Source organism: Petaurus breviceps, unplaced genomic scaffold, assembly GCF_028583685.1.
Source record: "Petaurus breviceps papuanus isolate PSGF00001 unplaced genomic scaffold, PetGlider_PUasm1.0 98, whole genome shotgun sequence".
NCBI classification, from domain to species: domain Eukaryota; kingdom Metazoa; phylum Chordata; class Mammalia; order Diprotodontia; family Petauridae; genus Petaurus; species Petaurus breviceps.
The window spans coordinates 28,200,291-28,215,541 of NW_027187460.1; the positions used below are offsets into that span (position 1 = coordinate 28,200,291).

Genomic DNA, 15,251 nt, shown 5'->3' on the forward strand with positions numbered 1-15,251 from the left:
CAAGGCAAGGCACTGGAGATTTGGACGTAGTTCATGTGGGTGACCACAGGATTGCCAAAGTTATAAGTTACATGTGTTTCCTTTACTGTTCCTGGACTAAGTGGAGGAGAATGAGCTGCTGGGAAGGGAAACTGACAAGTAGCTGAGCTGTCCGTGGGGTTAGATCTCTGGGCTAGAAGTCAAAGGATTTGGGCAATATTCTTGATTGCCACTAGCTTACTATTTGGCCCTAGATCAGTCACAGAATCTCAAATTAGAAGCCTCCGGGGACCATCGATTAAAACCTACCTAATTAATAAACCCCCTATAATATTGCAGACAAGTGATTTATCCATCCATCCATCCATCCATTCATCTGCCTTTGCTTAGAGGGAGAATGAACTCTCTGCCTCCCAAGACAGCCAGATCCACTTTGGAATAGCTCTAATTGTTAGGAAATGTCCCTAGACATCAAACCCAAATCTGCCTCTCTGTAGTTTCCATTCACGGCTACCAGTTCATCCCCCTGGGACTAACTCACCTTATCGCTCTGCTGGTTTCCCCATCTTTAAAAAAAGGAATCCCAAAATGTTAAAAAAAAAAATTTGAAAGAGATTTGGAGACTATCTAATCCAACTCCCTCATTTTACTGATGAGGAAATAGAGACCTAGAAAGGTCAAGGGACTTGCCCAATGTCAGAGAGCTAATTATTAGTGGAGTGGGAACTAAAACCTGGGTTTCCTGACCATCAATTCAGCACCAGACTGGCCCCCCTTCATATAAGTATAATTCATTTAATATGCTGTCTCACTTACAGAAGAATGTGAGCTCCTTGGGAGCAAAGATTGTTTCTTTTTTTTCTCATTTAATTTTTTTTAACTTCCGCTTTTAATATGTTTTTATTTCATTAAATATTCCCAGTTTCACTTTTTAATTTTTAATATTAATTAATTTAAAAGTTTGAGTTCCAAATTCTATCCCTCCCTCCTGCCCGTTCCCTCTACTTGAGAAGGCAAGCAATTTTGTACAGATTATACATGTGAATTCATGCAAAACATATTTCCATATTAGCCCTGTTGGAAAAAAAAAGAAAAGAAAAAAGTTTGGAAAAGTGTGCTTCAATCTGCAGAGTTCATCAGTCCTCTCTCTGGAAGTGGATAGAATTTTTATCATGAATCATTTGGAACTGATTTGTATCATTGTATTTCTGAGAATAGCTAAATCATTTACAGTTGAACATGATACAATATTGCTTTTACTGTGTACAATGTTCTGCTGATTCTGCTCACTTCACTTTGTTTCAGTTCATGTAAGTCTTTCCAACTTTTTCTGAAATCATCACAGTTGATCATCACAAAATATTTCTGTTACTATGTACAGTGTTCTCCTGGTTCTGCTCACTTCATTTTCTATCCGTTCATGTAAGTACTCCCAGATTTTTCTGAAACCATTCTAGACATCAAGGATTGCTTCATTCTTGCCAAGCACATAGTAAGTAAATGCTTGCTGTTTGATGGATGAATGGATTCCGCTCTCACAACAGTTATGAGGTACAAAGGGCAGGCACTATCATTCCCCCATTTTATAGATGAGAAAACCGACACAGAAAAATTAAACAGCTCTCATGATTTCACATTGCACCTGAAAGAGCAAGGAATAAAACCCAAATCATACACTGAGAGATGGAAGGGATTGGGAGGCCATTTTGTCCAACCCCCTCATGTTAGAGATGTGGAAATTGACTTTAAATGACCCTCCCAGATTCACACAAGAAACATGCAACAAAGGAAGGATTTGGAGACAGGTCTTCCCACTCCAAAGCCAATGTTCTTTCCATTGTACCTAGCTAGGACTCCTGTTTCCCAGTTCTGTGGTTTTTTCTATGCTAGAAAAAAAATGAAACAAAACAACAACAAAAACCTCTCAGAGCTCCTAAGAGTTTGATGCCAGTGTAGGCAATTGGATAGTTCAGCCAAGCCATCTTGAGGACATACATAAGCTATCGTTAATCCAAGAGAGAAAATACTTCCCCCAATGAGGTCAGGGAAGGTCCCATCAGGTGTCCTAATGCAGAGACATTAAGATGAAAAGTCAGCCTGCTTTAGAGGGAGTGACTGGAAATTTTGTTATGCTACTCTGTATGTTGAAATTAACTTATTTAAATGTCATCAAGCAATTTAAATAGTTACTAAGCAAGTTTAGTTGGTTATGTTTTCACATTTCCTCATATTCTTATTTATCTTTATATGGCATAAGGTCATTTTTAATAATGTCCTGAATACAATGTGTAAGATAGTATTTCCTCAATTTTTTAAAAATTAGTTTTATTGATAGTTTTAATTTTTTGAATCACTGGAATTTATTCCTTTCTTTTCCTTCTTCCCAGGGAACTGTTTAAAGGAAACAATACCTTAAAGCTGACAGAGGTATTTAGAAAGCCAGACCTATCTTAGACCATATAATTTAGAGATGGAAGAAACTTTGGACATTAGTTCAACCTCTTCATCACTAAAATGAGGGAAGTGAGGCCAAGAAAGGTCAAGTGACTTATTTACCCAGTCACACACATACACAGAAGCTGAAATTCAAATCCAGGTTTTCAGACTGCAAGAAAATTATTTTTTTACTATACTTCCAGGTGGCATAGGGGCAGCTAGGAGGTACAATGGATAGAGCCTTGGGCTTGGAATCAGGAAGACTCATCTTCTTGAGTTAAAATCTGACCTCAGACACTTCCTAGCTATGAGACCCTGGGTGAGTCACTTAACCTTGTTTGCCTCAGTTCCTCATCTGGAAAATGAGCTGGAGAAGGAAATGGCAAACCACTCCAGTATCTTGGCCAAGAAAACTCCTAACGGGGTCACAAAGAGCTGGACACAAATGAAGAACAACAATACAAGATGACACAGTAGACGAAGAGCTGGCCTCAAATTCAAAAAGTACTGAGTTTAAATCCTATCTCAGACACTTACCACTTTGTGACCCTGAACAAGTCACTTAACCTCTGTTTTCTCATCTGTAAAATAAGGATAATAATACCTGCCTCACTGGGTTGTTGTGAAGATGAAACAAGACAATATCGTAAAGCATTTAGCACAGCACCAGGTATGCAGTAGGCACTTAATAAATGCTTGGACTTTTCTCCCATGAGTTTGTGAGAAAAAAAACATGTTGCAATCCTTAAAGTGCTGTAAGAATCTGAGTGATTAATGTTATGATTGTGAGCCATGCCTCTCAATAAGTCTTCTCCAGATGCGTCTAGCCAAAGCAGATTCCCTAAGATAGAGGCAGGATAGAGTAGTGGAAAGAGAATTCAGCTCTGCTGTGTGATCTTAGGCAAACTGACTTTACGTCTCGGGCCTCAATTTCCCCATCTCTAAAAGGAGGACGTCCTTCCAGATCAAAATCTATAATCCTGTGAAATCATTTAAAAATCTAAAAAAAAAAGGCAATCCCCAATCTGCTGACTCCCCTGTGAAGCCTTCTGGATGGGGCAGAGGTGAGCCAGGGAGAAGCTGTGGGGGGAACAACCCTGGCAACTCTCAGATTCTTTTCTTGTTCTGGCAAAGGTGTGAACTGTCCAGAGCTCCAGACACAGAGATAGACAAGAGGGGTCAGGAAGATAGTTGGTCCAGTACCCTTGGTCTACTAAGAGGTAGTGTAGGACAGAAGAAACCTTGTTGGCCTTGGAGTCAGGAAAACTTGCCTTCAAAATCTGACTTTAGCAATGACTGTGTCACCTAGTAAAATAATTTGCCTTAAACCTCAATTTCCTCTATGCAAAATGGAGATGATAGTGATACCTGCAATACCTCCCTGAAATGTGAAAGAACTTTATAAAATGTTGGAGTTTTTAATATAAGGTATTAGGTAAATGGGCATCTAGGTGGTATAGTAGATAGAGTGCCAGGCCTGGCATCTTTAAGACTCATCTTCTTGAGTTCAAATGTGGCCTCAGACCTTTACTAGCTGTGTGACCTTGTTTGCACAAATCACTTAACCTTGTTTGCCTCAGTTTCCTCATCTGTAAAATGGGCTGCAGAAGGAAATGGCAGGGCCCCCCCCCCACTATCTTTGATCCAAATGGGGTCATAAAGAATCAGGCATGACTAAACAATTGATAGTAGATGAATGTCCACGGACTCTGAAAGACAGAGGAGGACAGAAGGGTCTCGGGTGTCACATGGTCATGACAGACATAATTGAATGACTGAACAACTATTGTTATTAATGCCTTTGCATATGGTAGATACTTAGAGAATTTGAATTGAACTGACTGCAAAGTTAAAATAAGACAGTGTATATTCTATAAGGAGCAGAGAGTAGTAAAGATTCAGGGAAATATTCCCCCAGATTTGGAGTCACAAGACCCAACTCTAATCCTAGCTGTGCTACTTATTTACTTTGGGTGTGACTTTGGAGAAGTCACTCATTTCTCAGGGCCTGCATTTCCTTATCTTTAAAATAAGAGGGATGACCTCCAGCTCTCATAAAGGGTATTGGGCAGTGAAATGACATCTTTGGGGGCTGGAAAGAAAAGTGTATTCTGCAAACCAGGAGCACCATTCCCAGGGATAAAACTGAGACATGGGGTAGAAAGCAAGAGCACTGGATTAGAAGCCCCAAATCCTGAGTTCAAATCTAGGCTTGGTAGTATACAACATATGCAACCTTTATCAAGTCATTATCCATCTCTGGTCCTCAACAGCAGGTAGTTCAGTTAGTTGGTTAACAAGCATTTATTAAACCCTTACTATGTGCAAAGCATTTTGCTAAAGACTAGAGATACCTAGAAAAAAAGAAAAAAAACATGATTCCTGTCCTCAAGGAGCTTACATTCTAATGGGAGGAAACAACATGCAACCAGCTATATGTAGGCACGAGATATACACAGTGTGGATGTAAAGTATTCTCAGAGGGAAAGGACTTACAGCTGGAGGTATGTGGAAAGGCCTCCTGCATAAGGAGGAATAGGAGCTGAGTCTTGAAACTGAGTGGTAAAGGTGAGGAGGGAGAGTGTTCCAGGGATGGGAGATAGTCAGGGCAAAGGATCAGTCAGGAGTGTGAGGAGTGCCAAGCAGGTCAATGCAGTGTGATCATACAGTGCATGGTGAGGAGCAATGGTGGAGAAGACTGGAAAGAAGGAAAAGCCTGGTTATGAAAAGCTTTAAATGCCAACCGGAGGAGTGTATAATTGATTCTGGAGTGACAGAGAACTTCTGGAGGTCATCAGAGAGCTAGTGACAAGGTCAGATGCTTTGGAGGGCTTCACGTGACTGTCTCTAAGTTCATTTCCAGCCTCAAACTATGATTCTAAAATGGCCTGGGCAGAGCTTGGGGGGCAGGATAGTGTGTGTGTGTGTGTGTGTGTGTGTGTGTGTGTGTGTGTGTGTACAAGCTCAAGCATCCATTTGCAAATCTGTATTCTGTGTTGTGTACACCTGCATGTCTGTCCATGTGTGTCCCTGTGTGTGCACGCCTGTGGCTTTGTTCCTTTTTTAAGGGCAAATCTGTTTGTTAAATGCCCTAAGCTTTTTTCTAGGGCCAGTCATCAGAGCTGGGAGAAGGAAGAGGGCCATCTGTGCTCCTGATTTGATCAAAAGGATGAGAGAGAATAGGCATCACCAAACCCAGATGGGCTGAGCCAGTGACTCATTGTGTTGGCTCCAGGCAGGCCAGCTGGCTTTCCTCTGTGTCACAAGATGATAGAACATAGAAGGTTAGAGCTGGGAAGAGGCCTCAGACGTTGTCTTTTCACACTGGTACCTGAACGAGAATCCTCTCTGCAGCATCTCTCACAAGTAGTGTTCCAGCCTTCACTTCACACTCTGGGGAGGGCAAGCCCGCTACTTATGGAGGACGTCCAGGACACTTTGGATTAGCTCTAGACACAAAGAAGTTTTCCTTTCGATCAAATCTAAATCTGCCCCTCTGCAACTTCTACCAATTCCCAGTTTTATCCTAGACATAAGACAGTCCTTCAAATAGTTGAAAATTTCTCTCATGTCCTCTCCTCTGTCTTCTCCAGGGTCAATATTCCCAATCCCCTCAATAAGACCCCATATGACAAGAACTCTAATCATTCTGATTGCTCTTAATGAATCCTTGTTTGTCAACGACCTTCCTAAAATATGTTAGCAAGAGCTAAACACAAAACTACAGATGTAGTCTCACCAGAATAGAAGACAGTGGGACTATCCAGGTCCTTCTTCTAGGAGAGTATGCCTCTCTAAATGCTGCCAAAAATCACCTTAGCCTTTTGGTTACTATGGCGCACTGTTGGCTAAGCTTGTGGTTCACAAGACCCCCAGATCTTTTTCATACAAACCATTAGCCATTTCTCTCCTATCAAGTCCTCATAAAAATCATTTTTTGAGCCCAAGTTTTTAAAAGGATCCTGAGGTTTTCCCACTGACTAAAATATAATACTAAGGAAATCAAGCTTTACAGAGGGCAAGTATACAAAATAAAGGCAGGAATATGGAGTAGAGACTGAGTAGAGAATTTCTTTTTTTTTTTTTTTTGGCCTTCTTAACTTTCCTCTGATTCTTGGCTCAAATTCATTTGCATGTTAAGCCAGAGAGGATCTTGGGAATAACCACGAGTATCTAACCCTAAACCAGAGAGTAATTTGTATCAAAGGACTTTGATCTCCATCCAGACATAGGATTGAAGAGGAAAGAACTAATCTTAGCCTGGGGGCATGTACTATGCCTGACTTTTGTAAGCTGATTGTGGTGATTATGAATTTAAAAAAATATAAACTGCCTGTCATTATGAGGGAGAACTTCTAGCTACTATACCCTGACAAACTGAAATTGAGATGGTTTTACTGGCTTTGAAGAGATGAGCCCCTAAAAGAGAAGCAAAAAAAATGATGCAGAGTACCACTTAGATGGGACCAGCAGTGCAATGTGCCTGAAAGGGATGTGAGAAAAGGTCAATAATATCACCAGGCAACAGCAGAGACCCTGAAGCCTGAAGTATGAGCTGAGTTTCCACATGTAGTCCCCATATGGGTGGTTTCTCTTACCTGATCCTTAGGTTTATGGGAGGAATGTTCTATTACAAATCATCTTACCAGCAATTTACTTAAATAATAAGCATTTATCTACCACCTACTATGTGCCAAGCACAACACTAAGTACTTTCCAAATATGATGTCATGTGATCCTCACAATAACCCAGGGAGGCAGGTGCTATATCCCATCAGTTAAAGAAACTGAGGCAAACAGGTTAAATGACTTGCTTAAAGTCACACAGCTAGGAAGTGTCTGAGGCTGAATTTGAACTTAATATTTTTCTGACTCCAGGCCCAGGGCTCAGAAAATCATTTTCATGAGTATTTGACAGGAAGAAAAATAGCTAACAATGGTTAACAGAGGGCTAGAGTGAACTACAGGCTCAGTTAAAAATATGACGTAGCAGCCAAAAACACCTAAAGCGATCTTTGACAGCATTTAGAGAAGCCTACTGTCCTAGATGAAGGAGTTGACATGCCCACTATTCATTGTACACCTCAATGCCCCAGGGTCTTTGCTTGGAACTAATCAAATACTCTGGCTAACTAGAAAATAAAGGACATCTGGGGGCAGCCAGGTAGCACAGCGAGTAAGAGCACCAGCTCCAATGTTGGGATGACCTGGAGATCGATCCCTGCCTCAGACACTCAGCACCACACCCAGAAATAACTGGCCATGTAACCTTGAGCAAGTTACTTAACCCCGATTGCTTAAAAAAAATAAAAATAAAGGACATCTTCAGGGGCCATGAGCTACTGTTTTTAGTGGTTGTGGGCCCACAAAGTACCTCCAACCTGAAGTTTCCCCTATTCTGGGCATCCCGTGTATAAGAAGGGGATATCTCATCTCAATTAAATTTCTTTATATTAGATTCAGCACATCATGCCGGTCTATTGATATCTTTTTGAAGTCTGATTGTCATCCAATATGCATTTCATCCTTCACATTTTGGCATCCTCAGGAAAACTGAAAAACATAACATCTATGTCTTTATCAAAGTCATTGATTAAAATAATGCCCTGGAGTAGGTCAAAAAAAGACCTGCCTCTGAGGTGACATTGATAAATTAATAACAATTCTTTGGAGCTGGATGTTCAATCAGTCCTGGATCTACTAACTTTACTACCATCTATTTCACATCTTTCTGTTTTGTTTTGTTTTTCAATTAGCATAACATGAAAGTTTTTATTAAAGATTTTTGGTTTGTTTGCTTGTTTAGATCAGGGCTTCTTAACCTTTTTCCACTCTCCACCCCTTCAGAACTTCTTAAACTGTGAGTCTCAACTTTATACGGGATCAGAGATAATGGCATAAAGAAAAGAAGGATTTTAACCCTCTTTGTCTAATAGTACAGTATGGGATATGACTTTAATAAATTTAAGTTCTCTCTACTGAGCTAGACAGGATTTCAAGGGTAAGGTTAGCATTTCATCCAGGCTCTCCCTCCTCTATTACCACCTCTGGAGGTAATCCTGCAAAGGTGTTGGGTAAGGAAACCATGGGCAGCTAGGTGGCACAGTACATAAAGTGCTAGGCCTAGAGTCAGAAGGATCTGAGTTCAAATCCAGCCTCAGATATTCACTAGCTGTGTGAACCTGGGCAAGTCACTTAACCTCGTTTGCCTCAGTTTCCTCATCTGTAAATGAGCTGAAGAAGGAAACGGCAAACGACTCTGATTTCTTTGCCAAGAAAACCCCATATGGGGTCACAAAGAGCCAGATACAACTGAAACGACTAAACAACAAGTGAGTCTTGTTATAAAAGGGTAAGGAATCAATCAATCAATAAGCATTTATTAAGCACTTTCTGGTGCCAGGTATATTGTGAAGTGATGGGAACACAAAGACAAAAAAAGTGAAACAGTCTCTGCCCTCCAGATGATTTTTTTTTTTTGAGGAAAGAGGGGAGGGCAATTGGGGTTAAGTGACTTGCCCAAGGTCACACAGCTAGTTTTTGTGTTAAGTGTCTGAGGCCACATTTGAACTCAGGTCCTCCTGACTCCAGGGCTGGTACTCTATTCACTGCACCACCTAGCCTCCCCCAGATGACTTTTTAATGTAGGTGACATGTACAAAATGAATGGGGACTGGACCTATGACTTCCCTGTTATAGGGAAATCCCAGGCAAGGAAATTCATTGTCAGGGCCAGTTTTAGTCCTTCTAATCAAACAGTTGACACCTTCTCTGAAAATTATATTCTTAGAGAATTGCCTAGAACAGTAGTCTCAAACTCAAATAAAAGAGGGGAGGGGAGGGGAGAAAACTAGATGTTACCAGCTACATATTGACTTGTAAAACCATGTTAACATTATCTACGTTCTATTGTAGTTTTCTTTATTTTGTTAAATATTTCCCAATCACATTTTGATCTGGTTTGGGAGGGAGGGAAAGGTCACTTGGATGTGTTGTACTTGGCATGCTACATCTGTTTGACCACTCTGGCCTAGAGTACTAAATGGTTAAGTGATTTAGGATCACATAGCAAGTCCCACTACTTGAACCATCTTAAATATTGTCTTTTCCTAACAATTCTTGTTGCAAAATGGAACTTAATGTAAACCTCATTATTTAAAAATTAGCTTGTTGCTTAATTTCCTACCCTCCATCCCTCTAATGATTATCTCATTCTAGGTTTAGCCTTAGATATCAAGGCTATCATATTCCCTCGTTGGAAGTCTATTTCCTTCCAATACAAATGTTCTCAATTCAACCCAACAAAAATTTTCTTTGTCTCTGTTTCTCTATGTCTGTGTGTCAGTGGGTCTTCATGTATCTCGCTGTCTCTTACAATCCAACCAAACTAAGAAAGACTGTCCTATTTGGAATTTATGATAATTTACACATTTGGGGTTGGGCTGATATTTTCTTGGCAATAACCATTGAATAGAAATCACAAAAAATTTTGGTTGCCTGCCACTGGACACTCAGCAGCTTGCCAGTGTTTTTCCTAAAAATGTGCCTCCAAAAACTGAATGGAATTTGCCAGATGTGCTCTGACCAAGGCAGTGGAATGATCACTTTCATTTTTCTTTATCCTATACTCCTCTATTTTTTGTAAATGAATATTATTGATGCCTTTTGTTTGTATATCATGATCATTTCTGGATATATTCCTTCATCACCACCACCCAAGGAACCTTTTCTCCTAAAAGAAAAACAATTAAGAAAAGCCAACCCACATAGCAACCTAGTTTGATTACCTATGAAACATGGGGGTAAATTTCCTCATCCCTCCCCTGGGGCCAAGATTGGCCCTTACAATCAGACAGATAAAAGCTACATTTATAAATATAGCCTAAAAAATTATTTCTATAATGTTCTGCTCTGACATTTTAACCAAGGCATAATGTTGTGGTGGAGAGAACAGTTGTGGTTGGAGGGTGTGATCTGGATGAGAATCCAGCAAAGCAGACAGAGAAGCAGCAGTCAGATAAGTAGGAGAAGAACCAGGAGAAAGTGGGGTCCTAAAACTTCAGAGAAAAGCATATCAAGGAGGAGAGAGTGGTCAACAGTGTCAAAGGCTACAGAGTGGTCAAGGAGAATGAGGATTGGGAAAAGGTCATTGGATTTGGAAACTAAGAGATTATTACTAACTCTGGGAGAGAGTCATTTCAGTGGAATGATAAAGACAGAAACCAGCTTATAAGGGGGTAAGAAAAGAGTGAGAGGAGAAAGCAGAGGAAACTATTGTAGATGGACTTTTTAAGCTATAAAGGGCAGAAGAGAAATAGGATGGTAATTAGCAGACATGGAAGGATCAAGTGAGGGTTTTTTGAGGATTGCGGAGACGTGGACATGTTTATAAACAGTAGGAAAAAAGCAAATAGAAAGGGATATATTGAAAGTGAGTGATGACAGAGGGACCAATCTGCTGTAGGAGACAAGGTAGAATGGGAGCTCTTGAACAAGAAGAGTGGTTAGTCTTGGTAAGGAGTAAGGTCACTCCATCAAGTGAAACAGGGATAAAGGAAGAGAAAATGACAGAAGGCATCTGAGTGATAGGAGATAAGGAAGAGGGGAGAAGGAGTTCACAGTGAATGTCCTCAATTTTCCTGTAAAATATGAAGTGAGATTCTCAGCTGAGAGAGTGGGGGGAAAGGTAAGCCATGGGAGATTTGAGGAAGGATGAAACGTTTTGGAAGAAACTTTGTGGAGAAAGGGATAGTGAAGTTGGTAAGGGAGGTATAATGATAGCATTGCCGAATAGCATTGAGAGCCCCGTTGAGGTTACGTGACATAATGACATCACTACATTAAAGTCAAGTTACAGAGCGTCCGACGATAGCCGATCAGACCAATACGAACTCGGAATGCTCTACCACAGTTAAGCACAAATAGACCGTGTGAACATTTGGGGTGGGTTCTCCAATTTGCACATCCTCATGTTTCTTTTGAGCTACTTTAATTCAGCTTTGCTGGTAGAGCATGACGCCTTCTCTGATGTGGGCACACCATGTTGAGCGCTCCTGTACTGGTGTCTCCCATGTCTCACAATCAATTCCAAAGTTCTTAAGAGAGACCTTGAGAGTGTTTTTGTATCACTTTTTCTGACCACCATGTGAGCACTTGCCCCACAAAGCAGTCTTTTTGGCAAGCATATGTTTGACATTTAACAATGTGACCAGTCCATTGTAATTGTGCTTTCTAGAGCAGAGATAAGTAAATCTATAGGAGACCCAGTCAAAATGGTTGTGTGATATCCTCCACCTTCATTCAGCAGTATGTATTTAGGAGCAAAAGGGACAAATGGTGGGAATGATCCAAGACTGAGGCTTTCCCCTCCTGGATTTTATGTGATGTGAGAGCAGATGCCAAATTTCATTTTTTGTATTTATTCTGTACAGCATCTGCCAAAATGATATGCACATAGCTGTTATCCATGAATTGTCTATGGAAGAAATTAGTGAATTGAGCATCCAGGACCCCACTCTGGTTCTCTTTCTCATGAAACCAGCCTATTCTCTGGACTTCTGTGCTTTCTCCCCACAATAAAACTCCCTTGTCCTGGGTTTCATTAGGGTTTCATGGATCTAAACCAGTGTTTCTCAAAGGGTGTGTCATGGCATATTGGTATGACATGAGTTTCTCTGCAATGCTGCTTCTTAGACCTCACAAATTCCTCACCTCCAGCCCCCAGTCACAGTTTGATAACTATTCTTCCTGGCTTGATATAGGGAAGAAAATCTATAGAGTTCCAGTTTTGAACCCCAGGAGTCAAGCTAATCCCTATACCCTGAGCATACAAACCCTGAGGTTTCCTCCCTCCACATTTTACTCACTCTCTTCCTGGAATGCCCTCTACATTTGTTATGTATGATTGCTACTTAAGACTTAATTGTCACCTCTTCTCTGAGATAATCTGTAATTTTCCAATCCAGAAACCATCTCCTTCTTGTCACAATGGCAGGTCCACGTAGGTACCAAGCCTATTCCATTTAAGTCCTAGAGAAAGAAAGAAAAAAGAGAAAAGATAGCAAAGATCATAAGGAAAGGAGTAAGGGAGGAGCAGAAGTAGCATAGGAATCCCAAGACCCAATAATGGGTTTTAGAGGACCCAGTAAACCCTCTTTCTTGACAACTTAACCATTTAGAGTATCTGTTTTCCATTCCTCATGGAAAATAATAATCAGGGGAGGAAAAAAAAGGTTGGAAAATTGCTGACTTAAACTCTTCCAGGGTTTTATGTCATGGAAAATCAAGTGAAGCTTATGGACCCCTTCTCAGTGTAATATTTTAAAATGCACAGAATAAAATATCTGGAATTACAAAGGAAACCAATTCTATCAAAATACAGCTATCGAGTAAAAAAAAAAATATGGGACACCTGGTAAAGAACTCATCTTAAACTAATTTACAAGTACTAATGCATCAGTGCCTAAAGCCTTCGAAGAAAATACAAGGGCCATCAACAATGAAAGTCAAAGAAATGATTTGCCCAATGGTGAGCATTTCAAGAACAGGCCTTTAGAGGAGAAAATTGGCACTGTAAGGTATTTCAGAGTCATTCCCGTTGAAGTACCTCTTCCTACCCCCTAAAAGGAATCATTTACCTTCAAATTCCCCAGCTCTGCCACTGAGTCATGGAATCCTGGATGAGCTACTTCATCTCAATCATGGTCTTCCTCACTGAGGCCAACTTTCTGTCCATGATTCCATGTTTCCTTTTACGTTGCTCTGTCAGTGTGAGAATTATTGTTAAGAAACAGTAGATAGTAAAGCTCAAAACTCAACACGAATTCTATTCGCACTCCAGGAAGGAGATTTAGTTAGAATGTCCTTTATTGTGTTCCTCTGTTTCCACTCCAGCTCCCCCACACTCCACTTGACACCTTTCTACCCTTCCATCTTTGGATAGATTTAGGAATCCTAGACTTTGGAGGCAGAGATGATTAATTGCTCCCAATTAGGTTTGCTTTTCCATACTCTGCCCTTTGGTGTCCACGGCATATACAAATAATGTGACTGAGTCATTAGAGGGAAAAGAAGAAAGGGCCAGAGAGAGGCTCCAGTTCGGCCCTATTGTGTTTACAAAGCCAGTGAATACTTAGAAGTATGGGAATGAAAATCTTGGCAAGCCAGTAGGTTTCCTCATACACATGATGGCTGCCTAAACCAAAGGGATTAGACTCTTTTAAACTGAGGGTTATGTATGTTTGAGGAAGTTTTGGCCCTTAGGGAGACTGTTACCCAGGCCCTGGGCTTATCCCTGGGCTTGACTACTTAAACTAGCTTGTGTTTCTTTGAGGGTAAGGGCTATGACTTTCTAGGCTTCCACACATAGACTTTTCCTCCTCTCCCCACCCTGTCCATCATACCACCAATCTCCAAACTCTTGTCCATGCAGTATGGGCAAGAGGGAGAAAAAGAGACTAAAGTGATGTCTCTTTATTCTAGAATATTACAGCTCTAGAGATCTAATAAGCCTAAGTGGCTCTCCCTATATATCTGGGTTTCAATTTCTCTATGCTGCATGCATCCCTGGGAATATCTAATGCACTGGGTTGTGCAATAAACTGCTTTAGTGTATAGGCACAGAGAATACCAATTGACTGAGGAGGAATAATGACTTGGTATTCCAAAATTGGTGTCAGCTACATCCTTGATAATCCCTTCTGAACCAGCATATTGAAACCTGCCATTAAAAGCAAGTTACATTTTTTTTTCTCGTGGTTTTTCCCTTTTGTTCTGATTCTTCTTTCACAATATGACTGATGTGGAAATATGCTTAATATTTAATATGATTGTACATTTATAGACTATATCAGATTGCATGCCATCTTGGGGAGGGGGAAGAGGATGAAGGGGAAATTTTTAGAACTCAAAATCTTTTAAAAGTGAATGTTAAAAACTAAAAATAAATAAATTTTTAAAAGTAAAAAAATATTAAAAAGCAAGTCACAGGTAACTCAAGTTCTTGCTCATTAGCATATGTGGGGGTTTTTTCCCTCTTTTTTTTTTTGCTTTTTTGAGGACAATGGGGATTAAATGACTTGCCCAAGGTCACACAGCCTAGTAAGCGCTAAGTGTCTGAGGTCGGATTTGAACTCAGGTCCTCCTGACTCCAGGGCCAGTGCTCTATTCACTACACCACCTAGCCACCCCTTTTTTCCCTCTTGATTGTCCCAAGTTTCATGAATTTCTGACTAACTCTTGGTTTCTTGGCTCCCAGTTACCATCTCAGTTCTTCTCCTGTCATCCCATCTGCATATTGACTGACCCAACTGTCTGATCTGGACCAGGCTTATTCCTATCTTCCCCTTTGGATATCTCATCTCGCTCTCCCAGTCCTGAATTCCCTGGTTTCCATAATTGCTCATATCAATCTTCACTTACCCAAATGTAGTTCACCCTCTTCCTTCTTCCTTTTCTCTACTTCCCCTCTCCAAATTGCTAATCCCTTTCCTTCTATGTACAATGATAGAATATGACAGCTTTTCTGCTCTATCTTGTCATGGTGTCTTTATAAGGACTGAAGTCAAGGGCAGCCAGACTAGTACTCCTCAGAGGACTGATTTTCTTTCTTTGCTGATTTTCTTATTTTTCTGTTCTTTCTCCTTCTCTTCCTCTTCTCTTTCCTGTCCTCCTTCTTCAGGGGCAGCTAGGTGGTGGATAGAACACTGGGTCTGAAGCCAGGAAAACCTATGGAACACAGCAGGGAGCAGAAAGGGAGAAGAAAGAGAAAGATAGAGAGACAGAGAGAGAAGGGACAGAAAGAAAGAAAGAAAGAAAGAAAGAAAGAAAGAAAGAAA

At 40.6% G+C, this 15,251-nt stretch overlaps 1 long non-coding RNA gene across 1 annotated transcript; it reads right to left on the reverse strand.

Annotated features, from left to right (window-relative positions):
• Positions 1 to 864: 864 nt before the first annotated feature.
• On the reverse strand, positions 865 to 15,239 carry LOC138155784 (uncharacterized). Its single transcript, XR_011166988.1, has 4 exons — positions 14,836 to 15,239; positions 13,053 to 13,176; positions 12,345 to 12,444; positions 865 to 1,621 (listed from the first exon to the last, which is right to left on the reverse strand). It is a non-coding gene; the product is annotated as an uncharacterized lncRNA (long non-coding RNA).
• Positions 15,240 to 15,251: the final 12 nt, after the last annotated feature.